This window comes from Protopterus annectens, chromosome 3.part1 (genome assembly GCF_019279795.1).
Source record: "Protopterus annectens isolate FY-2018-M chromosome 3.part1, PAN1.0, whole genome shotgun sequence".
In the NCBI taxonomy this organism is placed as follows: Eukaryota; Metazoa; Chordata; order Ceratodontiformes; family Protopteridae; genus Protopterus; species Protopterus annectens.
In genome coordinates this window covers 1745376262-1745400366 of record NC_056732.1, presented here as the reverse complement: position 1 = coordinate 1745400366, position 24105 = coordinate 1745376262, and the positions used below count along the sequence as shown (strand labels likewise).

The following is a 24105-nucleotide window of genomic DNA, read 5'->3' as shown; positions in this document are numbered from 1 at the left end:
AAAATGATTTTGAGGATGTGAATAAAGAAGGTAAAAGGGAATGTGCAGGATGGGAAAATGAAGTGACTGATTTTTCAGACGAAGGCGAATATCAGGTTGTTAATTTAACAGCGCTGGCTGTAACTATGCAGCTAGAGGCACAACCGATTATCACACTTCTAGTAGAAGGAAAGGATGTAGAATTTTTGTGTGATTCAGGGGCCTCCAGGACCCTGCTAAAAACCTCTGCAGTGCCATCTGATGTAACTTCTGATGACTATGTATTAGTCAAGGCAGCCAATGGCCGCATTTATAAAGAACCACTATCTAAACCCTTATGGTTCACGGACCCTAAAACTAACCAAACTATCAGGTTTCGAGTCATTGTCTCTAAAATTTGCCCTGTAAACTTATTAGGAAGAGATTTAATGCACGTGTTTGGCATAGCAGCTGTGCCGACTGCATCAGGGATTCTAGCCAAGCAAGTAGAAATTCAAGATGTTATGTTGCAGGTGGGGCAGGGTGATTTACACTACTGGTACAGTAATGATCTTGTCAAAACTGGACCACAAAATGTAGTAAATGAGCTAACTAATTTGGCCTTCACCTCCGCGAAGACAGGCTAACGCCACCCGGGGGAGGGCCATTCTGACTATATCTCCTAACCCCGCAGAAAAAATTAAAGTTACAATCAGTGCCAGATTCCTTATGGTCGCAACATGACATTGGGCTAATAAGAACAGCAGGACAGGTTAAAATAACTCCAAAATCCGACTTTAAACCTCACAAGCGTCAGTATCCGCTAAGTAAAAAGGCAGAAGAAGGCATTCTACCAGTGATCACGGCTCTATTACAAGCTGGGGTTTTAATTCCATGCACAGATTCACCGTGTAACACACCCTTATTCCCAGTAAGGAAACCGGATGGGACCTGGAGAATGGTACAGGATCTGCAGGCTGTAAATGCTGCTGTAGTACCAAGGGCTCCTATGGTCCCAGATCCATCTGTTTTGTTAAATGATATCCTTCCCACAGATAAGTATTTTTCTGTCATTGATATCAGTAACGCATTTTTTTTTCCATCCCTCTACAGGAAACTAGTAGGTTTTGGTTCGCTTTTACGTTCATGAGCAAGCGGTACACCTACACAAGGCTGCGAGGGATATTGTGAAAGCCCTACAATCTTTTCACAAAAAATGTCAACAAACCTGGCACAGTTTCAACCGGAGGATGGCTGTCATCTACTGTTATACGTGGACGACATCTTACTGGCTGCACCCACGGAGGCTGTCTGTGAGTCTAAAACTATTCGGTTATTGCATTTCTTGGCGAAAGAGGGACATAAGGTAAACAAATCTAAATTACAATTTTGTAAAGCTGAAGTACAATATCTAGGCTATACCATTTCAAATGCTGGTAGACAACTAAATAACTGTATAAAAGAAGCTATTTTACAGGCACCAATGCCCAGTACAAAAAAAAAAAATGATGTCATTTTAGGAATAACTAACTTTAGTTGGATTCCCAATTATGCAGAGTAAGTGAGTCCACTTTCATAACTTATTTTTGCACTTCCCATGGCAGCACATGGCTGCAATGGACAGATAAGGCAATACAGGCATTTACTAGGGTAAAGCAACTGATAGCAGGATCTGCAACACTTAGCTTCCTGACTATACAAAACCTTTTGTTCAGACAGTAGATTGTAAGCAGGGCTTTATGACATCGGTTCTGTTGCAAACTTATGGGGATAAGTTGAGACCATTAGCTTTTTATTCCAGTAAACTGGACACAGTGGCACAATCGTTGCCACACTGTGTACAAGCAGTAGTCGCAGCTGCACTGGCCGTGCAGGCGTCTGCAACCCTAGTTTTGTTTCATAACCTTACTTTACCGCACTCTGTCGCGGTAATACTTCTACAGGATAAAGTTACCTTTCTCTTTCCTAGCAGACACTTGTCCTGCATGACAACATTACTATCACAACCACACATGACCATTGAGCGATGCACCACTCTTAATCCAGCCACGCTGTTACCTACAGCTGATGACGGTGCCCCTCACGTATGTTTAGACTTAATACACTCTAATGTCTTGCCAAGACCAAACCTTAAGGATCAGCCTTTGGCAAATTCAGATTGGACCCTGTTCGTAGATGGGTCAGCACGTAAGAATGAGGCAGGTATTACACAAGTGGGTTATGCAGTCACAACTGAGACTAAGGTACTAGAGGCAAAACCTCTCCCCAGGAATCTGTCCGCACAAGCGGCTGAATTGATTGCTTTGACCAGAGCATGTATCATTTCCAAGGATAAGGCAGTTACTATCTACACAGATAGTCAGTATGCTTTTCCACGGTCCATGTCTTTGCACAGCAATGGAAAAATAGGGGAATGGTTACTGCCTCAGGAAAGGAAATAACCCACAAGGATTTAATCCTTAGCCTCTTACAAGCTGTCCAACTGCCACGGGGATTGGCCATCTGTAAGTCACACAAATGCCAAGGATCCAGTATCACTTGGAAATGCACTAGCTGACAAAACTGCAAAAAGTGTAGCCTTAACCTCTACTTTTGCACTCGAGACCACACAGAAGAAACTTCATCCTACAGATAAATTTGATCTACAAACTTTACAAGTAATGCAGGAACTTAGTACAGTTCAGAAAAAACAGCGATGGGTTAAATATGGGGCTATTCAGAAGCAAGGAGTTTTTGTAGGTCCAAATGATAAGTATGTCTTGCCAACAAACCTTTTTAGGTATGCCTCATTAATGGCCCATCTCATCTGGGCCCTGCTGCTATGTTTCAGATAATCCAGCAAATTTTCTGGACCAAGGGCTTTATAGCATATGCTAAACGATTTTGTTTGTCGTGCCTGCTTTGTGCACAATACCATGGTGGTGGAATCACTCCGCAGCTTTCCGCTGCCTCCGTATCCATTTCACACAATCTGTATGGATTTTATTGAACTAACCCCTGTTCAACAAAAGCGATTTGTATTAGTCATTATTGATGCTTTTACAAAATGGGTTAAAGCTTTTCCAGTAACACATCCAGATGCCCTGTCAGTAGCCAAGGCCCTTACGAATAATATTATCCCTCATTTTGGGCTACCTACATGCATCTATTCTGATAATGGCACACATTTCGTGAACCAAGTTATTCAAAAGCTGGCCGCCGTTTTTCAGATCAAGTTAAAATATCACTGAGCCTACCACCCACAGTCAGCAGGGTTGGTTGAACGCCATACTGGCATTCTCAAAGGCAAGTTACATAAACTCATGGCCGAGACACATCAGTCTTGGATAAACTGCTTACCTCTGGCACTCCTGTCAATCAGTGGCAAGGTCTTTGAGGGGGTGAAGAGATAGCAGATTACATGAGGAAAATGCTGACAAAAACTAACACTTCTTAATTATTATTTTTCAGATCAGAAGAACAACAGGATCCTGAAAGTGAAACCAGGAAACTGAGGAACACTAATTAGTAGTAATCTTGTTTTGTATGAATATCTGACTATTGTAGCAATGCAAATACCGGAAGGATTTAGTCTTTCCCCACAAAAGCATTCCAAACTAATTTTGTTGTTAATAAGTGTGATTGTTACTTTTCTGTTTTGGCCGTTTTATTTTCAAACGAAACTAGCCAAGTGAAGAGAGATGAAAATACAGCTTGGCATCCACCCTTTAGCTATTAAATATGCATATGCTTTGTCTTTCAATGTTTCAAATTGTTGGATATGCACAGCTATCCCTACTGTACATGGTGGCCTGATGTTAGGTACAGTCCCTTTGGGGGCAAATGATACATGGACTAATTTACTGTTTGAAACTTCAAACGTAGCCTTAAAGGACAAAATAGCACTACCCCTCATGGGTCGTCAGAATGGAACTGTATGTTTCCAGAGATCTGGAAAAATTAAGGTTGGATGGAGTCAATGTAATGTAACCATAATTCATAACTGTACATTAGATGGGCACTGTGCAACAAGTTTCAAGCCTATAAGAGTGCTTATTAATAGTACAGGGCTTATTAATGTCACAAGTTTTGTTGGAAAAATGTTATCTGTGTATGATCTTTTGTTTAAAGGGATACAAGACAAAGGAAATCATCCTATTCCAGTAAATATCACTCTTAAAGTGAATGACTGTTATTTTGTCTGTGGTAAAAAAGCATACAAATGGTTACCAAGGAATTGGTCAGGCAGTTGTTTTGGGTTATTTGGCACCAGCTATAAGACATTCCTTTACTCTTCCCCAAGGTAAAATGCTGTGAATAAACCTGTTAATCCCGTAGGTAACATTGATGCATCCTGGATCTATCATCATGATTTGGCCCACAGTAGCAGCAAGGGACTGTCACACATGGACTTGGGCGATGATGTCATTTCTTGGGCTGGTATTCTTCCAGCCTATGGGACAGTAAAATCTATTTGGGAGCTCAGAAAACTGTCAAAACTGTTAGAAACTCTGAGCAATGCAACTTTTTCTGTGCTAGGATTGGTGACGGATAAGTTAACTGCAATAAGGACTGTAGTGTTGCAGAATCGTATGGCGCTCGAACTCACCCTAGCGTTAAAGGAGGTACTTGCAAGTGTTGTCCGCTCATTACAGACAACTGATATGACATTAACAGTCATCTGGAGATCCTACAGCAAGTTTCTGAACTTACAAAACCAGGACAGAATCCATTGACTGACTTTTTCCAAAATTAGTTTGGGAATTGAGGAACAGTATTTATGAATGTCTTAATTGCTGTATGTATTGGTGCCATTATATTCCTACTGTTGGGTTGTTGCTGCATTCCTTGCATCCGAATGATAATATCAAGTGTATTGTCTGCCAATGCAACTAAAGCTTATTATTCTGAATATACAGAAAATGAACTGTGTTAAAACCTGTATGAATAAAATGTATTACTGGGGATACAAAGTGTTGTGAGGGGAAATGTAGTAAGAATCTTTGTGTTCAACATCTTTGTATCCTGTATAGGAAGGGTTAAAATGTGAAACTGCATTGCGTGCAAAGAAATAAGCTAAAATGAGTTGTTTTTCTTGTAAGGAATTTGCTGACCAGAAAGGAATGCACAGATGCTACTTTGGTCCAGGCACAGGCCTATCTTGGGACTGACCTCTGACCAAGGAGGAGTGCATAGATGTTACCTTGATGTAGGCACCAACTTATCTTGTGTCTGACTTTTTTACCATCTAAGGCTCCACTGAGTGAATTTATAGCCTTGACTGAAATTCCTTGTCTAGTAACCAGCTGCTGAGTATGCATGAAAGAGGGTATAAAAACCCATGTAAAGTGTGTAGAAATTAGACTGCTGACAACCAAGAACTTTTGTGGCAGATCTCCATGCATGTAAAATAAACTCTTTTTTGGCCTACCTTTTTTGCTGCGTGATTCTTCCAGTATATGTTAAGAGTATTAAAAATCTTTTGACAGACATACAAGGCCATGCCCAACCCAGAATTGATGGACATGCTCCACCTAAAGAAAGCCATATCCCCTCGAGCCACACGCTCCAGGGATCTAAACCTCACCACAACAATAAATAGGACGTGCTGGAGGGATAGATTCCTGTCCCAGAGACTTCCCATGCTCTGGAACAAGATTCCAATCTACATTAGGCAGAGCTCCTCACTAACCCTCTTCAAGAGGAACCTTGACGAGTGGATGGGAAACAAAGTTTACCCCAGGGATCACTTCAATGGCTCTGCTGGACAGAGGCACAGGGAACTAATCTAAGGGGGCGGCGAAAGCCAACACATTCTGGCTAGGCTTATAAATGCCTTTGGGCAGATAGCCTAGTACCTACCTATGAACCTATGTGGATGTGTGTTCCTTTTGCTGTGATTGAACATTAAACTACTTGTGTGTTGGAACTGCTGATCTCCGGTGCCTAATTTTGGATTATTAGTCATGTTAATATGCAATCATGAGAGTTTTTACTGGTCTCTCAGTTTAATTAAAGTAACTGCCCTTTGACTTCAGACTTATTCCCACAAATAGTGATGCAGTGGATAGTGCTGTCACCTTGCAGCAGCGGTTCCCTGGTTCGATTCTTGGCTGGGGTGCCTTCTGTGCAGAGTCTGCATGTTCCCCCTGTGTTCATGTGGGTTTCCTCTGGGTGCTCTGTTTTCCTCCCACAATCCAAAGACATGCAATAGGTAGACTGGACACTCTAAATTGTCCATAGGTCTGAGTGTGGTGTGAAAGAACTACCATGGCAGGGCTAGCCACCCAGTGGTGTAAACCTTGCCTTTAGATGATTCTCACTGCAAAAGTGACATCATGACCCCATGGGAAAAAAGGGGTTGTGGGTGGATGGATGGATGGATGGATGGATGGATGGATGGATGGATGGATGGATGGATGGACTCTTTCCCACCTATGAAAGCAGTCTGTTTTAATCCTTTAACACATATATCACCTGTGGCAACTTAACTTTTCCCTGTTTCTTCTTGGGCTTCCAGTCATTTTATTTTTATTTAACATTTGTTTACTGGAAAAATCTGACTGGATTTTAGCTCATTTCCAGTGAAGGCTCAGGGAGAAAAGCTCCAATTACAAAAATTAGGATGCAATAGACATTATACAAAGAAGTATACAACGAGTTTTAAAACATGCAAATGTCAAATACAGAGTATAAGTCACAGATTGCCATCGAACAATATGAAAGAAAATTTATACAAATTGTAGTTTAAGCAAATATAGTACATAGGATAACAATGATTTCAAGTATACAGGTGTTTGGCAAGGTAGAGGAGGCAGAATAGTGAAGGAGGAAGAAGAAAGAGAGAAGTTTAGTTCAGTTAGAGAGAGAGTGCGAGAGAGAGGCTGCAGTTAGCAGGAAGGTAAGGTAAGTAGGAAAAGGGGAGGAGGTACAGGAATAAGGGTGGTAACAGAAGTGGAGACAAAGATATAGTAGGTTTTATGATTGTTCTTGGAGGGGGAGAGGAGAATAGGGAAATTAATTAAAATTTAGTAAAATGTATTATAAATATACATATGAATAAATCATGACCTTAGCCTAGAGTGGCAGTACTGTAGAAGGGGGTAGTTAGGGGACAGGAAGTTTGGGTTAACCACGGTCAGAACAAGGGCAAAGCCAGTTATTAGTCAGATTGATCTTAAGGAGTTTTTGAAGTGAGTGAGGTTAGAAGTAGAAATTATAGACGGGGATGCTGTTCCAAATTTTGGAGATGTAGTTGGAGTATAGCAAGTCGCCAGCACTATTGTTTGACTTAGAGATTTTTAGCAGAGATTTGTTTGAGGAGCAGAGGAGATGAGAGTTGGTGTAGGTTTGGAGCAGGTGTTGGAGAGCTGAAGATTTATCTGATTGGTGGACCAGCCTGTGGGTAGAGATGAGTTGGGTGTAGGTTAGGTAGTGGGGTAATTCCAACCAATTAAGTTATTTTAGAGCTAGGCAGTGGTGGGTCCTATGAGGGGAATTTGTTGCAAATGTTGCTATTTTATTGCAGCAGGTTTCAAGTTTTGTTAAATCTGTCTTCTTTAAATTGATGAGAATAGATGAAGCATACAGCAAGGTAGAAAGCAGATGGATTCTAGCAATTACTTGTCTTGTATTGCAAGTTAGGAATGGTTTTGTTCTGTAAAGTGAGCCGAGTTTCAAGTGTGCCTTTTTGATTGTTTGGGTTAGGTGTAGGTCAAATTTCATTCTATTTTGAATGAGGAGTCCTAGTAATTTTTTTTCGGGTTCTGTAGCAATCGTGGTGTTGTTAGTGGAATATACTTGCAATAGAGTTGATGAGTCTAGGAATTTGCTGGGGGATAGAGCATAATTTTTGTTTTACTTGAGTTAAGGACTAGTTGATAGTTAACCAGAATTCAACAGCAGAGAAGGATTGCTGTGTTGCAATGTTCAGTTGTTGTAGTGTGTGAGCTGCACAGATTAACGTGGAGTCATCAGTGTGCTGAATAATGGTGGCAAGATGTGTAGCAGTACGGCATTTGTTGGTGAAAATAGTGAACAGAAGAGGCCCAAGAACTGAGCCTTGTGGTGCTCCCATGCTAACAGGCAAAAGGGGTGACAGATCCTGCTTCCATTTAGCAGCCTGCTGATGACCAGTTAGATACTTGTAGAACCAGGAAAGAGATGAGTGACTGAAGTGTGGAGAATTCTGTGAGTAGTATCTGGTGCAAGACAGTATCTAACGCTTTTGGTAGGACTAAGAAGACAGATGATAGAAGTTTGCCTTCATTTCTGAATTGATTGACAGTTATTAGTATAGTTATGGAGAGTTGTTGTGGTACTATGATTGGGGTGAAAGCCATGTTGGGTATTAGATAACAGACTTTTAGAAAGATAGTACTTCAATAGTTGCGTATGGATAGACTTTTCCAGAACTTTGGCTAGATAGGATAAAATTGCTATGGGTCTATAGTTTGAGAGCTCGGTAGAGTTCCCATCTTTGTGCAGTGAGATGACAAAAGATATCTTCTAGAGTGTAGTTTTCTGATACTGAGCAATTACTGAGAATGGAAATACGGAAGGAGATGTCATATGCAGATAATTTTAGGAATTCAGTAGGTAGTTGATCAGCAGCAACAGTTGTAGTTTTAAGTTTACTGAGTAATTTTTTTATAGTGTTGATTTGGATGGGTTTGAAGGAGAAAATTTTGTTGGTCTCGTTGGGTAGAACTGGGATCATGGGGTGGGTACTACACTAGCTATTAGACAGAGAAAGAATAGAGTCTAAAAGTGACTGCAACAGCTTCTGATTTTGAAAATTCTGAGGGATAATGTGTGAGGCACAGGCACTGTACAACCACCAAATTTCTGGATTATTTGCTTGGAAAATATAAGGTAAAAAAAAGTACCATGGACATGCAAGGCTACACTTCTTAAGATCCTAACAGATTACAAGTCTAGAAAGTACTTATGAACCTACAAACCTATGGGCATAAGGGGTGGAAATGGAGAAGGACTTCAAATGATAGCATCTGGATTTTGCTAGTTGTGTCTTTCTTCTACTACAACCCATTTCTCGTGGTAAGGAACAGATGTAAGAGAAAGCCAGTGAAACTGAATGTCAGTGAAAATGTAAGGCTCAGATATGCACACGCTTACATAACACATCCCATTTGAGAGTATAATAATGATTTTCAGAGAAAAGTAAGGGAAATTTGCTGAGCATTAGTCTTCTCTACATACAATTTTAGCTCTGTGAAATTGCAGCAAATGAAGTTTAAGGAGGCCTGGCCTGAAAATTTTCTTCCATTCAATACAGTTTAGATAGGTTAAGACCCCTCTACACATCACAGCTGCTCAGAAGTGCTGGTCAGTCAGTTGTTGTTAGCTCTGTAAATGATTTCATCTACAAATGAATATCAGGATGGAACCTGTCAGAATATGTATACTCTCCAGTAGCTGGACATCAAGGTTACAGTCTTAAAGCTAAACTAGGACATGATGCACGGTTGCAGGCATAAAGCTGAATCTTCTATAATTATACTGTTTGCATAGTACTTTTTTTCTAGAAGGCCTTAGAGGATATTTTCATGCTGAAAAAGATGCTATAAACACATTCAGGTAACATCTGCAAGCAATACAATCTGCTAGTTAAAATTCAAGTTGTAACTTTGAAAATACATACACATATGACCACTGGTAAATAGGCACAAGACATCAAACATAAAAGTCACTGCAGAACATCTAGAAGCTAATAAACAATGAGAATCCATCTGGCTGGGTTTAACATTCAAACTGCAGTGAAGTCATGGCAGCAGACCCCCCCCCCCCCCCCCAGGCTAGGGCATACTATTAATATCGCTCTGCAGTGCAATAGTTTAGAGATTGTAAATAACATTCATAGACACATTTCTTGTAACTGCTCATTGGGAAATAACTTTAAATAAATGGAAAATCAAGTCTGCCTTTTAGAGTAAATAGTCTCTCCGCCTGTTTTTCTCAACTAACTCTTTTATTGAACCAGACCACATAAAATCTGGAAGCAGAACAGTGTTAATAAGTGTAGGACTGATATCCACATGTTAAAAAGGGAATTATATCTATGATGCAGAAAGGAGGCATTAATTTTAAAAGACTGCTGATCTGGTACCTCAAATAAAAAAGCTCAGTTCCCTCAGTAAGTGACTGCATTACTAGGTCAGATCATCAATTTCCAAGCTCTTGAACATATATATATATATATATATATATATATATATATATATATATATATACATACATACATACATACATAGATAGATATATATATTTATATAAATATACCTAAAGTGAAGCAACCATTGGCTTGGTTAAGTTTGTGGGGTGTAGGAGTGTAAAAAAATTACTTCTGTCCAAATAAGTGTCAGTCAATACTTTTGCAATCAGCATTGTTTTCAGTGAAATAGTTCATCTTTTTTCCCCCATGAAGCCCTCTGAATATTTTATTTATGTTTGCTAGCTGGTTGGGTGGGATAGTTCAAGGCCCTTTCTCAGCCACAACCCAGGTGCCCCAACACAAACAAATTATACATATATAAAATACAAACCACACAAAATACACTGAAATAGAAAACCAAAACACTTTCACTTGAGTGTGTAAGCAAGTAAAAAGGAAAACAGACTTAAAATGACAAAAAGTACTGAAAATTGGAAGAGATAAATACCATAAGCTCAATAGAAAGAACAGCTGCATGCTAAACAGTGTTCTACATCTTGTGGTGGAAACTGCATCTATTTTAATTGTGCAGAAAGAAAAGTACCATCATGTATGTGGAATTACATGCTGCATATTACCTGAACAAATATTTTTACGACAGGTTAAGAGATACTTGTTGAGGGTCATGACCATAGCAGGATAGAATGGAGAGGATCGCAGGGCATTAGTAGTACAGAGTATTTAATGAGAAACAAGTGTAGGGAAATATAGGAGCATTTAGTGGGAAAAGAGAGAAGGAATGTTAGAGGCTGAGGAGAGACAGGCAAAGAGATCATTGAAAGGATTATTAGGGTAGCTGTAAGGTGGATGTACATACAGCATTATTTATGTATTTACATAACTATTGCCATCAGTTTGGTCCATGCACTGGGAAGAAGCATTACCACATGATGCTTTACAGACATTTTTTTATGTAAAATTATCTTCTGCCTAGATTATAGTTCTCCTCAGGACTCTGCTGAAAAAGGACACCTGGTAAACAAATGTTAAATAAATAAATAGTTGTGTTGTAGCTTTCTTTTAGTTCATCACATATTTTGCCACTAAAAAGTCTTATAATCAGTGGTTTGTCTTATTTCTAGTGGATGGCTGTTCTAGCTGACAGGAACAATTTTAACAAAACATCTTATTCCGATGGCTAGACTGAATGGAGGCATCACCTGTGAAACAAAATTACTATCTTTGATTCGTAGTGAGTACTTCGAATGTTTTACTTGCAAATGAGAGCCAAGGGAGGGGTAATGCTGTTCAATGAGGATTTTGAACGTGAGGTTAGATAAGGGTAGAATGGATCTAGCTGTACCCAGAAGGCAGCTGGCTTTTTGGAGTGAAATACGGTAATACTCATAGTGAGGGGAGATTTATAAATCTGCATATTTCATTGCTAGTGGTTTATATTAGGTTGTTATTGTGAATAATTATGGCCTCCACTTCTATGCAAATGTTTATGCAGGTTAGAACACCAAGCTGGAATATGAGATGTGCTATGGTTTTACTACTGCCACTACCTGCAGACTTCCCTTTCCTCCAAAAATTAATTTCAGACAAGTCTGTCTGTCTGTTATAAAGAGCCGGATGGGACCAGCTGCTCCTGCAGCCAGACTGCACTGTATCCATTTTTCTGTCACCCTCTATAAAAAATGAGAGCCAGAATGTCCTTAACAACCTCGGTATGATAATAATCAGGGAGAGTGCAAACTCATAGTGTGAGGTACTGGTTTGTCCCATGAGTTAATAAACATTTTCTTTACTTTCTGTCAAACAAGTTAGAAATTACAATGCAGTATGCAGGAAGCCATTACAAAAAAGAGTAAAATTATCTGTTGTTTAGATTATCTTAAGTAAAGTTCATCTTTTTAATTTTACAGTCTGTGCCAGACCAGCTCCTATTCATGCCTGCTTTTGTAGAGGTTCAATGCCCACCCATTAAAAGAATAAAGCAGAATGAAGTCAACAACAAACCCGCTGAAGCAGTCTCTGTTACTAGAATGGCAGATTATAGCGACCATCGGGCTGACAAATATTCAGCAAATTTTAATGCTAAAATAGTATCTTAGGGAATGATACAGCAATCACCTCATTCGGCAGTTTATGAAGCAAATGACATAGGTCTTTGCAGCATAATGTTTTGGTGTTTGCATTTTGCACACAGGCACATCTTTGCATCAAGTCTAACATTATGTTTTGATTTGTGCTACTGGAAAACATGCATTGTTACTACAGAATCAGATCACAAAGTTCTTTCCTTCCTGAAGAAGTGTAAAAGGGCTTCATTACTGTCATGTAAGTAATTAAGAATCAGTTGTCACTGCTAATTGTCTTCTACGCATTTTATTTATGTATTTAAAATGGAAAGTGATATGGCCCTTCCTAAACCCTTTCCATGCAATGATTCAAGCGAGAAGGGCAAGGGAAAATTCAGTATATGAGGGCAGTTCAGAGAAGCCAAGCAACAGAGGTGTATGGATAGAGGGAAGGAAACCAAAGTACCTACAGAAAACTCACAAAAGAATCCCATGGTGACATTAAAGTACTAGGACTTAACCAAACTCCTCAGACAAGGTTAACTAGTAAGCCACACAGTCCATGTACACAGCTAGTTTAGCCAAAAAGATGAGAACTCAGTAGTCCACACTGTCCATGCTTAAATGCTGAAATTCATATTGTCTGCTGTGGTTATAACTGACATATGACAATGCTACTATACTTGCTAGTAATGACTAAGGAAATGGAAAAGGCACATAACAATAGCCACATTAACCAATTACTGAGCTGAAAGTATAGATTATTCTAGCATGTCATATCCACGAGGTCAACAAGAACAATTAAACAGACTTAGCTACTTTGAGTAATAGTACTACAGCTAAGATATCTCATGCAGCCTTGGTTTATGAGCAAAGTGCACACTGCAAATTATTCTTCATAGAGTACAGTGTGATGCAACCATCTGCCTTTGAATATATAGTGCAAAGGTTAAGGCAGAGTGCCACTCCTCCCTGCCTCTCACAAAGTTGATTTCTCAATACGTACTAGGTAATAATGTGGCTTTCTTATGTAATATCATTCCGAGAATCGTCCACCCTTCTCCAACACTACAGGGTCAAACACTTTAGCACCATTTCCCTTCTGAAACTACAGTAAACTGTAAAGCAAAATTTCTTCTGGGATTAGGTTTCATTGCATATTGAGCAAAAACTGAAAGTCCCCACTTGACACACAAGATAACATGAATGTTTATTTTCATCCGCAAAAGGCTGTGAAATTAATAACTACAGCAGACAGTCAGAAAGAAATGAAGCAACAATGAAGCTGTGGACTGCTGCCAACAAAATGACTCAACATGCTTGTAATTTAAGACAGCAAAGAGATTGAAGCTAATAAAAGTAATGCAGATTTTTCATTTAAGTTAAAAAGAGGTTGCTCCCAAAGAAAGCTGCTAGCCAGGCAATTTGATAGAAGTGTGCTACCTCAAGCAACAGCACCTAGTAATGCTGCAAGAAATGCAACCCATTCTAACAGTCTTAGAAATGAATTGGGATACTACTACTTCAGGAAGTGCGCAGATTTTCCTCAAGCAGTTACTGTGCATCTCCACTAGGCAGAAACCATAGGAGCATTGTGCAGAGAAACAGCACTTGATCTTGCCTTACACACAGCTGCAAACTGCCTATCCAAGTCATGCACCTGAAAGCCTCTCAGAAGTAGTTAAGGAATAGTTACTTTTAATCCCAGCCTTTTTTAAGTCCAAATCATGGTCCCAGCATTCCATCAGTGTATAGTACAAAGTTACCTAGTTAGCTAGGGTACACATTATATGTCACTGCTCTGAAAAACAGGTACAAATACTTGCAGTACACCTAACAGTCACCTTTACAGGCATGAACAAATTGCTGTAGTGTTAATGAAACTGCTGTTTTTGAGGCTATATTGGTTATATTAACAACTGTTCCCCATTTTACTAGTGTGCTAGCTATACAAAGTAGCCCATTATGAAGAGGAGTTTTTTGGAGTTTAATAAAATTATAAAACTGCAAGGTGGTTTCACAACACCAGAAGTGCAGTAACACTCACACACACACACACACACACACACACACACACACACACACACACACACACACACACACACTGGCCTTCCTCTGACCTTGTCCACTCTTTGGTCTGATCCTAGCAGCTTTGAATTCCTCAGATAACATATACTTTACTAGTGCATTAGGTAAGAAGTTATAGGGTCTTACCACTCTATATGTGAAAAAAAATATATTTCTCAAGTCTGACTTGAAACAAACCCCTTCCACTTACTACCCACAATTCCCCAAGTCTTTCCTGCTCAGATACTCCCTCTCTTCACTCTCAAGTCTACATATACTCAGGGTTCTAATCCATCCCTCTCAAAAAACAGTCCCTCCATCCATTCACTGTTTTCATAATTCTTGCTTGTACACTTTCCACCAGATTAATTTCCATTCCTCTGTTTTAGCTCTGGAACTATAGAAAGATGTAGTGTTGGCTCCCTATTGAAATAGGGTACTTGTTCACACCGAGTGCTGATATACTGAAAAAAACACAAGCTACAGCAGAAGAGTGACTCACATATCATTCTTCTTTTTAATTCTGTTCTTTTTTTAGGGGAGCAATCCCCCCTGCACCCCCCGAACTTATATATACCAACTCTGAGACTGCCGTACCTTGCAGAAAAGGGAATATTCTGTGAAGTGGCTATCTCGTACTTGGTGTTTACAAGTCCATTTTATCTGGCATTCAGCCTCTGTATTTCAGGACTCACTCATGCAGTTCCCAACATTGCAAATGGTCACCTACAGCATTACATACGCCTTGTATTTATTGTCCTAGGCATCCAAGCATCCTAGTGATCTTCATGACTTCTGGACTAATCTTTAAATCATCAGCAAATAAAACTGACCTTGCCCTTCAACTCCCATATCAGAGCATGCACAAAAATGTAAAACAAGACTAGTGTTATTCATGAACTTTGTCACACTGCACTAATAATGGACATTCTTATAATCATACAGCCAGTTACCACCTCATGTCTCCATTCTGGACACCACCTGAAGTTTAGTTTAGTTTTTCTACTACTCTCTGTGAAAGGGACAGTGTCAATGACCTTTTTAAATTCTGTCTATAGGGTCTCCTATTGACTGTACTTTTGACCCAGTCCAGAACTTAATCATAGTGGGCCCCAGACATCTCTACTGAGTGAAGTTATACTGCCAACCATTAGCCAGAAATGATCACTCAAGGACTCCACCAGCCTGCTGCGCAACATTGTTTCTACATTGGGAAAGCAAGACTAAAAGGCCTGAAATAAACTGCTCCTTCACAGCTAAACATTTATGTAAATGATCCAGAGACTATGTCATCTAGCCTTGCAGAAAAGCTAAAGAATTCTGCATGTGGTCCACTGACCACCACTATCAAGTGTGTGATCCTTGCCTTTTTCTCCAGTCTGTATAACTCTGATTCAAAACCCAAATAAATCTTCCATAGCATGGCACACTACAAAAGGTAATACCTTACAGTCTAATGCTCAAAATACCTATGGCTGTCACAGCAATAGTACTCAAGGGTTCTCCTCTCTCTCTCTCTCTCTCTAGAGTTACTTCTCATGTACTCCTTAGGCATTGGGTTGGAATGTTTGGGATAACAGTGACAGTGATGCAGAATAAAGGATATGCAACTGACTGATTTTACTGTTTCTGTACCACAAAATAATATATGTGTGTGTATATATACATACATACATATATATATTGTGGCTCAATAGGTTTTTATCAAAACCCATTCATTTTATAATGCCCTATCGATTGGCAAAAGACAGCAGCATTCCTTTTAAAAGGTGTCACAAATTCATGCTATATACAGCACAGCCAAAAGTTTCTGCTTTAATAAACATTACATTTATTTCTGGAAGGGCTGACAGCCCAGAGTACGAAGAATGTACTGCTTATACCAAGCATCAGAAGATGCAAATTTGATAACTACAACTGTTAGCATGTTAAGTTGCAACTTGAATCTTCTTGTGTTCTTCTATATCAGCAAATGAGTATACGCTTCCACAACCTTTCTGTGTTCTCAGAAGTCAGCAAAAAAAGTCACATATTCTCAAAGGTTTGCAGAAGGGTGTGATCTTCCACTAACCATGTCTTTTTAAACAAACATTCTCTGTTCTAAAAGAAAAAAAGTTTTCCAGCTCGTTAGTACCGAAGGACTGAGCTCTGAATAAGACCCTGATAAACCAAGATGGATTAGTGGGCCTGGTACAGGAAAACCAGGTAGGGGAAACTAGACATGATTGTCTGGCTTGTTCATGCTGAGGGATTAGATATGACAGTCCCAGATGGCAGACTGCCCCATGTAAATGGAGGCTGGTATGAATACAATGGCCACAACACTGGGGGATGTGGGCTTGGTCATCACAAGACAGATAATAAATCTCAGCAGCCAGTTCCGGGTCATTTACCTGTATGCTCATTTGCCTGAAAACACATATGATCAAAAACTCATTTCACTGAAAAGCATCTTCACAACAAATATATCAGTATACCATACTGCACTACCACCCCCATATGGGGGGGATGCTCCCACACCTCCCTTAATTATAGACTCTAAATCCACCACCATTGCACAACTGGGAAGTAAAGAGAAAAGACAAAAACACCACATACAGTTAAATCAGTGCTGAAGCACAAAACACAAATAGCTACTCATCTGGGGGGGTACAACATGACACTCTCCATTGCAGTCCACACATGCACCTTGAGACTCTCATTCCAAATAACACATATGATAAGAAATGACACTGGTATATACTTTCTGTAGATTTCCATGCTAGTCAGTCAAATGAGTTTTTGAGCATATGAGTTTTCAGGTAAATTGGCTAGAGCTTTAGGTTTCAGGCAAATGGCCTGGAACCTAGGAGGCATGTACATGGGTGATGACACACAGCACAGGGAGAGAGTGGGGCACCCCTATGGTGACTCAGGTAGTTATGTCAGATACTAGGGATGGTGTTAGGGCCATGCAGAGAGAAAACTCTAATGGCTGCAAACAAAATGGCTCCACAATTAGTTCTTATCCAATGGGTAAAGGGGCACTGAGCAATAGTGAAGACTGACAGTCAGCAGGCAACAGGGAGAGAAAAAAATTGCACACTTAAATAATAAGATAAAAGAAATTTCTACACAGTGCTTTTTTTCCCTGAGGAGGAAAGATGAAACACACTGGTAAAAATGGCAGAACACTACCCAGATATCTTAACTATTGATACAATACAGCAAAGAAAAATTCAGATAAGTTAATTACTCAGTGTACTATTTGATAATCTGTAATCTAAGAATTACTTCTAGTGACCTATGGCACGCATTAAATATTAACATCCATCAATGTCTGTCAAGGCCAGTATGCTATAAGAATGTGTGTGTATACTTTCAGTATGAGGAACAAGAGGAGTTAGCTGCCAGGAGAAGCAAAACAAATCTATTTCGTGAAGGTTAAACAAAGGCTAGGAAGTCACGGTGTAACCGCATCTTTTTTCCTTCCTGACAGAGGAAAGGTAAAAGTAATAACAGAAAGTCAGAAATCTTTACTTTTCAATGGAAATCAACATAATTTCCTACATAGCTCTCAACCTCTAAGCTCACTGATGAGAGTTAAAGCCAAAAAATAATGGGGACAAAGGCCCAAGGGACAGATTTTAAATACTGTTCTTTCATACTTGGACAATTGCTAGAGTAATAGGTTTTGCATTAGCATGTTTTCTGTAGGATATGAAGCTTGACACTCAAACATATGTCATTATTTAATGACTCTAATCCTCAAAAATCTGTCAAAAAACACACAAATTTAATAGGGAACATGCCAAAAATATGAAACTGAATCAGAAGAATTTTACAAAGTCAGACAGTTGAGAGCTCTGCTTTTCAGAATACCTTGCATGAAATTAAGGGTGGGTGGTTGGTTATGTATTATACTTTAAACAACCCAAGATAGACATGCACAAACACATACATATATGTGTATATATATATATATATATATATATATGTGTGTGTGTGTGTGTGTGTACACACACACACTCAATAGGGGTCTGCTTGAAACATTCAACACAAAGTCCAGTCTGACGATCCTAATACAATGAATACTGCACTAAATTAATGTTGCAGTACTCAGAAATACTGTCACTTTATTTGCTTGACTTTGAGCAGTTCAGGTAAAGAGGTAAAATTCTGTGGAATACTTTTTTTGCAAGGAGGCAAGCCCTCTAGCACTTTACAGAAACACGGACATCATAAACCCTCAAAGAAGAGGAGCTGTTTTTCACTACTTGCCTGAAAGTTTGCATTATTGTAGAGGATACAGTTAAGCAGGAGGTATGAGGAATAAGGCCTCAACACTGGTGGTGTGGTGGGTTTAAACCTCCTAATTTTTTTTAAATTTCTTACAGTACATACTGTCACAATGTTTTTATATGCACTTCTCAAAGTGTTAGTTGTTTGCATAGGATCTTTTGGTTGATGAAGCCATTTTTCAGTGAATTTAAGAAAACAGATGGGCAGTAAAATTGAACTACTACTCTTACAGCTGACTATTGCTGTTCTTTGTACACTACAGGCTTCTAATAAGGTACCACAGCAATGCACATAAAGCAATACAGCCAGGACAAACATCAAGTAAAAAAGAAGTTATGTTTTTACCATAACGTTCCATCTGAGTAGTAGACTTCATTCTTCTGCACATATGGGTATATGGATCCGAGCCGGCAAAACTTTTCAAGCATCAGCTCCGAGCTCCAAGCTCCTCCCTTACTTATAGTACATCACTTCCTCCTATCTATCCCCAGATCGAGTTTGCTGACACTAAGTGGCAACATAACCACAATCCTAAACAGGAAAAACCTGAAGAGTGAGGGGGATGGAGGGAGGGAAGGTGCAGAAGAATGAAGTCTACTATTCAGATGGAATGTTATGGTAAGAACATAACTTCTTTATCTGAAGTAGTTGACTTCATTCATTCTGCACATATGGGACAGAGTCCCCAGCTACTAGTATTCCTGGGAGGCCCTTATGGAAGGATATTTCTGAGCACTGCAGAGCCAAAGGATGCTCTCCCTCTAGAAATAAGATCCAATTTATAATGAGAGATGAATGTGTGTGAATTGGCACAAGTCGCTGCCACGCAGATATCGTCTAATGGAACTCTTGACCAGAAAGCTGCAGAAGTGGCCATTGCTCTAGTGGAATGAGCCTTCAATACACCAGGAGGAGATAAACCTTTGTCCTTATAAACCTGTGCAATACAAAGAGCGATCCACCTTGCTAAGGACACTTTCGAAACTGCTTTGCCCAAAAATGGTTTTGAAAAAAGACAAATTGATCCAACTTCCGGAAGGGTTTAGTCCTATGGAGGTAAAAATGAAGCTGTCTATGGACATCCAATAAATGAAGCTTATGTTCACCTCTATTTTGGAAATTTGGGAAGAAGACTGGCAAATTTATAGACTGATTAATATTGACTGCTGAGGACACCTTGGGAAGAAAGGAAGGGTTCATACGTAGCAAAACCCTATCCTTGTGGAAAACCAAATAGGGGGGCAAGGAGGATAAGGCCTGCAACTTTGAAACTCTCTTGGCTGACGTGATGGCGACCAAGAAGGCTGTCTTCCACAACAAAAACTTAATCAGAACTGAACCAGCTGGCTCAAAGGGGGGAGAGGTCAAAGCCTGAAGGACTAAAGTCAGATCCCAGGGGGGCACCGTTTCTTTAACTGGTGGTCACAATAAAAAAGTGCCCTTCAGGAAAGCTTTACACAATTTGGCAGAAGCCAGAGCAACCTTATTTTCACCCACATGAAAATCAGAGATGGCAGCCAGCTGAACCTTGATGGTAGAAGCACTTGCACCTGATCGAAAAAGATCGGCCAGAAAATCCAGTATGACCGGAACAGGGGCTGTAAACGGGTTCAGATTGCGCTGAGAGGCCCAAACGCAAAAACGTCTCCACTTGCTATTATAGAGTTTCCTAGTGGAGGCTTTAAGAGAAGCTACCAGAATATTCTTAACAGGGGACGAAAGTCCGGGAGTCCTGATGATCATGGGAACTGGAGCAGCCACGCTGTCAGCTTGAGGCTGTCCAGGTTGGGCAGGGGCAAGCCCGACGGGTGAGAAATCAGATCTGGGCATGGATCTAGAGTCCATGGAGGAGCCAACAGGTGAGACCATAGGAAGGGAAACCACACTTGATGTGGCCAGAAGGGAGCTATGAGAATGACTTTGCACTGCAGCCGGCAAGCTCTCTAAAGGAACTTTGGAATAAGAGGTAATGGGGGATAAGCATACAGTAGCCCGGGAGGCCAAGAATGGACTAGAGTGTCCCTGGGGACATCCCCCGGAGGGGGGATCAGAGCGAAGAAGTTGCCGCACTTCGCGTTGGAGGGAGATGTGAAGAGATAGCAGCAAGGTTGACCCCAAACATAGAAGATCTTCTCCACCACTGATTGTTTCAGAGACCACTCGTAAGGCAGAAGGATTGTCCTGCTGAGACTGTCCGCTAGAACGTTGGAGCGTCCCGGGATGTGCGTTGCTATGAGAAACCGGCTGGTGAATATGGCCCACTCCCAAATCCTCATGGCCTCGCGACAAAGTGGGTAGGATCGGGTCCCTTCCTGTTTGTTTATATACCAGACTACAGACATGTTGTCTGATTGAATGGCTACTGTCCCCGGAGGTAGGACAGGGTGGAAGGCTCTCAACACTAAAAGCACTGCCCTCATCTCCAGGACATTGATGTGTAGCTTGATCTCTGGAGGGGACCACGTGCCCTGGACCATTCTTCCCAGGAAGTGCCCCCCCCGCCCAAGCTGGGAAGTGTCTGTGGTCACCGTGGCTTGAGCCGGAGGGGCTAGAAAGCTGCGCCCCGTGAAAATGTCCACAGATTGAAGCCACCACTGGAGTGACGTTCTGCATGTCCGATTGATGTGGAAATTAATCGGAAGGTCTAGCCAGGACCATTGAATCGCTAGAGTCCACTGAAGGACTCTTATGTGAAGATGTGCAAGAGGGAGGATAGAGATTGCGGCTGCCATCGAACCCGGGGCCCTGAAAACATCGGCTGCTGTGACTACCGAGTGATTCAATATAGCCGATACATGGAGTCTGAGATTTTCTATCCTTTCCAGGATGAGAAAAATCTTTGACTGAATCGAATCCAACCATGCCCCTATCGAGGAAGTAGTGTAGGGCCTGACACAACAGACGTTTGGTGGATGCAGCGAAGAGCCAGTCATCTAGGTAGGGCAAAACCTGAATGCCCTGAAGTCTCAGGTGAGCCACTACGACCGCCATAACCTTGGTGAACACCCTGGGGGCTGTGGTGATACCAAAGGGTAGGGCTCTGAATTGAAAGTGACTGGCCCCTAGCCGGAAGCGTAGAAACCTCCAGCAGCTCCTGTGGACCTTGATGTGATAGTAAGCGTCCTGGAGGTCTAACGAGCACATCCAGTCACATTCTCTCAGAAATGGTAGAATGGACTGTAGAGTGACCATCCGGAATTTTTGTTTCTCTACCGACAGGTTGAGGATAGACAGGTCCAGAATGGGCCTGAGGTCCCCGGTCTTCTTTGGCACTAAAAAGAACCTGAAGTAGATGCCTGATCCGGACTGATCTGAGGGGACCAGCTCGATGGCTTGTTTTTGTAGCAGCTTCGAAACCTCTAAGGCTGCAGCCTCCCTGTGAGCGGGTGGAACATCTGGAAGGCATGCTGGAGTTATGGGACATGAAATGAAGGGGATAGAATATCCTCTGGATATGATGTTTAACACCCAGCGGTCTGCAGTAATGGACTCCCATGCCGCTGTATGTAAGGAAAAATCTTTCCCCGACTGCCTCCAGAGTAGAAAAGCCAGGCAACCCCTCAGGGTTGCTGTGCGGGTCTGTCGGAAAAAGGTTCCCTAGACCCGAAGTTTCTTGGACCCCATCTGCCTCTGGGATGGCGTCGGTCTTGTCCCCCTCTGCCTCTGGGGGATGAATATTCCTGAGTGTCACGAAAGGACTGTGATTTCCGGAACCACATCTTCTTTTGCCCCTTTTGGTTCCTGGAATAGGACCTCTGGGGGTTAGAGAAGCAGATTCCAACGGCTGACAAAGTCTTTCCGTCCTTCTCTCTCTGGGTTAGTGTGTCACGTACAGTCTTCCCAAAGAGGGATGATCCATCGAAAGAGGTGTTGATGAAAGATGCCTTAAAGGGGTCCACAAATTGACACAGCCTGATCCAGGTGTGACACCTCAAGGCAACGCCTGTACCAGCAGCTCTAGCGGCTCCCTCCGTAGCATGAGAGAGGAGACGCATAGAGGTATTTGTCACTGCTTTCAGTGTAGTCATCTTCGCAGTGAAAGACTGCTTGTCCTGTTGCGACAGAGACTCCAGGGTCGACTCAGTTAGTTCCGATATAAGGTCTTGCTGCAGTAGTATAACATGTGCCAAGTAATTCAGAGCATGAATAGAAAATGTCGCTGATGAGTACATGCACTTCCCGAAATGATCCATCGACCTAGACTCTTTGTCTTGTGGATGAACCGAGGAACTCTCCTGTGCCAGTTCCTTCTTTGTGGCAGCTGCAACCACCAAAGCGTCTACCAGGGCTCCTTTGGACCATGCCTGCCTGTCTGACGGCGGGGAAATAATTTTGTCTGGCCTTTTGGGTATAGGCTCTACGGTGTCAGGATCCTTCCATGCCCTAGTGGTGATGAGATCCACCAAAGGGTCCAGTGGAGGGGAAACCCAGGACGTAGATGGGCTCGTGCCAAAGGCCTCCAGGAATACGGCCTCATCCGCAGAGGGTTTGGGGGCTGACCAACCTCCTCTTTGGTGGAGGATCTCCATAAGGTCTCCGAACGAGACGTCCTCGGTAGGTGATCTGGGGGAACCTTCTCCTTCATCAAAGTCCGTATCAGTGGTAATGAACTCAGGGGAGTCCAAGTGCCTCCTCTTACACTTGCGCTTATGAGGTTCCCCTCTAGTGGGACTCTCTGGAGAGGATTCGTAAGCTTCTGGGGGTTCCCTGAGGGGAACAACCTGGGGTTGCTTTGGCACGAGCTGTCCCTGAGACAGGGTAATGGGAGCAGAATCCAAAATCAGAGAGGTCTGGGTAGGATCCGAGTAGGTGAGCTGTGGTCTCAACCCCTGGGTGAGAACCCTTTCCAATGCCTCGAATGCCGATGGAGAGCACACCTCCGTAGAACGTAAGGAAGAGGCTCTCCCCGGCACCAAAGCAGGGATCAGAGCTGACGAAGGGGTAGTCCGGGCACCGAGGATGGGATCTGAAAGAGCCAGATCTCGATTCTCGGGTCCGACTCCCCAACCACAGCTCTGAGAGTCCCCTGGATCCGAGATCAGATCCGAGGAACTCAAGGTAATGGCCAGCGTTGAGGAAAAGAGAACCATCGGAGCCAAGCCAACAGCTCTGAAAGGTCTTGGACCCAAGAACCCTGAAGTGTCGGGTCGGATCGGGGAAGGAGCAATAGGGTGGAACATAGTTGAAGAAGGAGGACCCTCTCCAATGGGAGAGAGCCCTGGTAAGACCCGATCTGAATCTGGCTCTGGATGAGCCTCCTCATCAGCCTGTCCATATCCAGGTCGGAGACACTCCAAGTCAACGTGGAGGAAGCGACTGACTCGGGTCTGGTCCAGATCTGAGGGGGGAGTGCCTCGGCTCCGATGGCTCCATCGACTCCGGCGAGAAATGGGGAGAGCGTAGCCGAGGAGAACGAGACCTGGGTGCCTTTGAAGAGGGGCTGGAGAAAGACTCCCTGTCCGGTGATCTTTTTCTGGGCCCGTCCCTCTCCTTGTGGCACTTCTCCTTATCCCTTCTGTCCCTACCTCTCTGGGACAACTCTGATGAAGCAGGCCTGGCGGG

The 24105-nt window shown here is 41.9% G+C and overlaps 1 protein-coding gene across 1 annotated transcript in view; it reads right to left on the bottom strand.

The window, feature by feature from the left end:
- PPARGC1B (PPARG coactivator 1 beta) overlaps positions 1-24105 on the bottom strand; it is a 516583-nt gene that overhangs the window by 371972 nt on the left and 120506 nt on the right. The window lies entirely within an intron of this gene.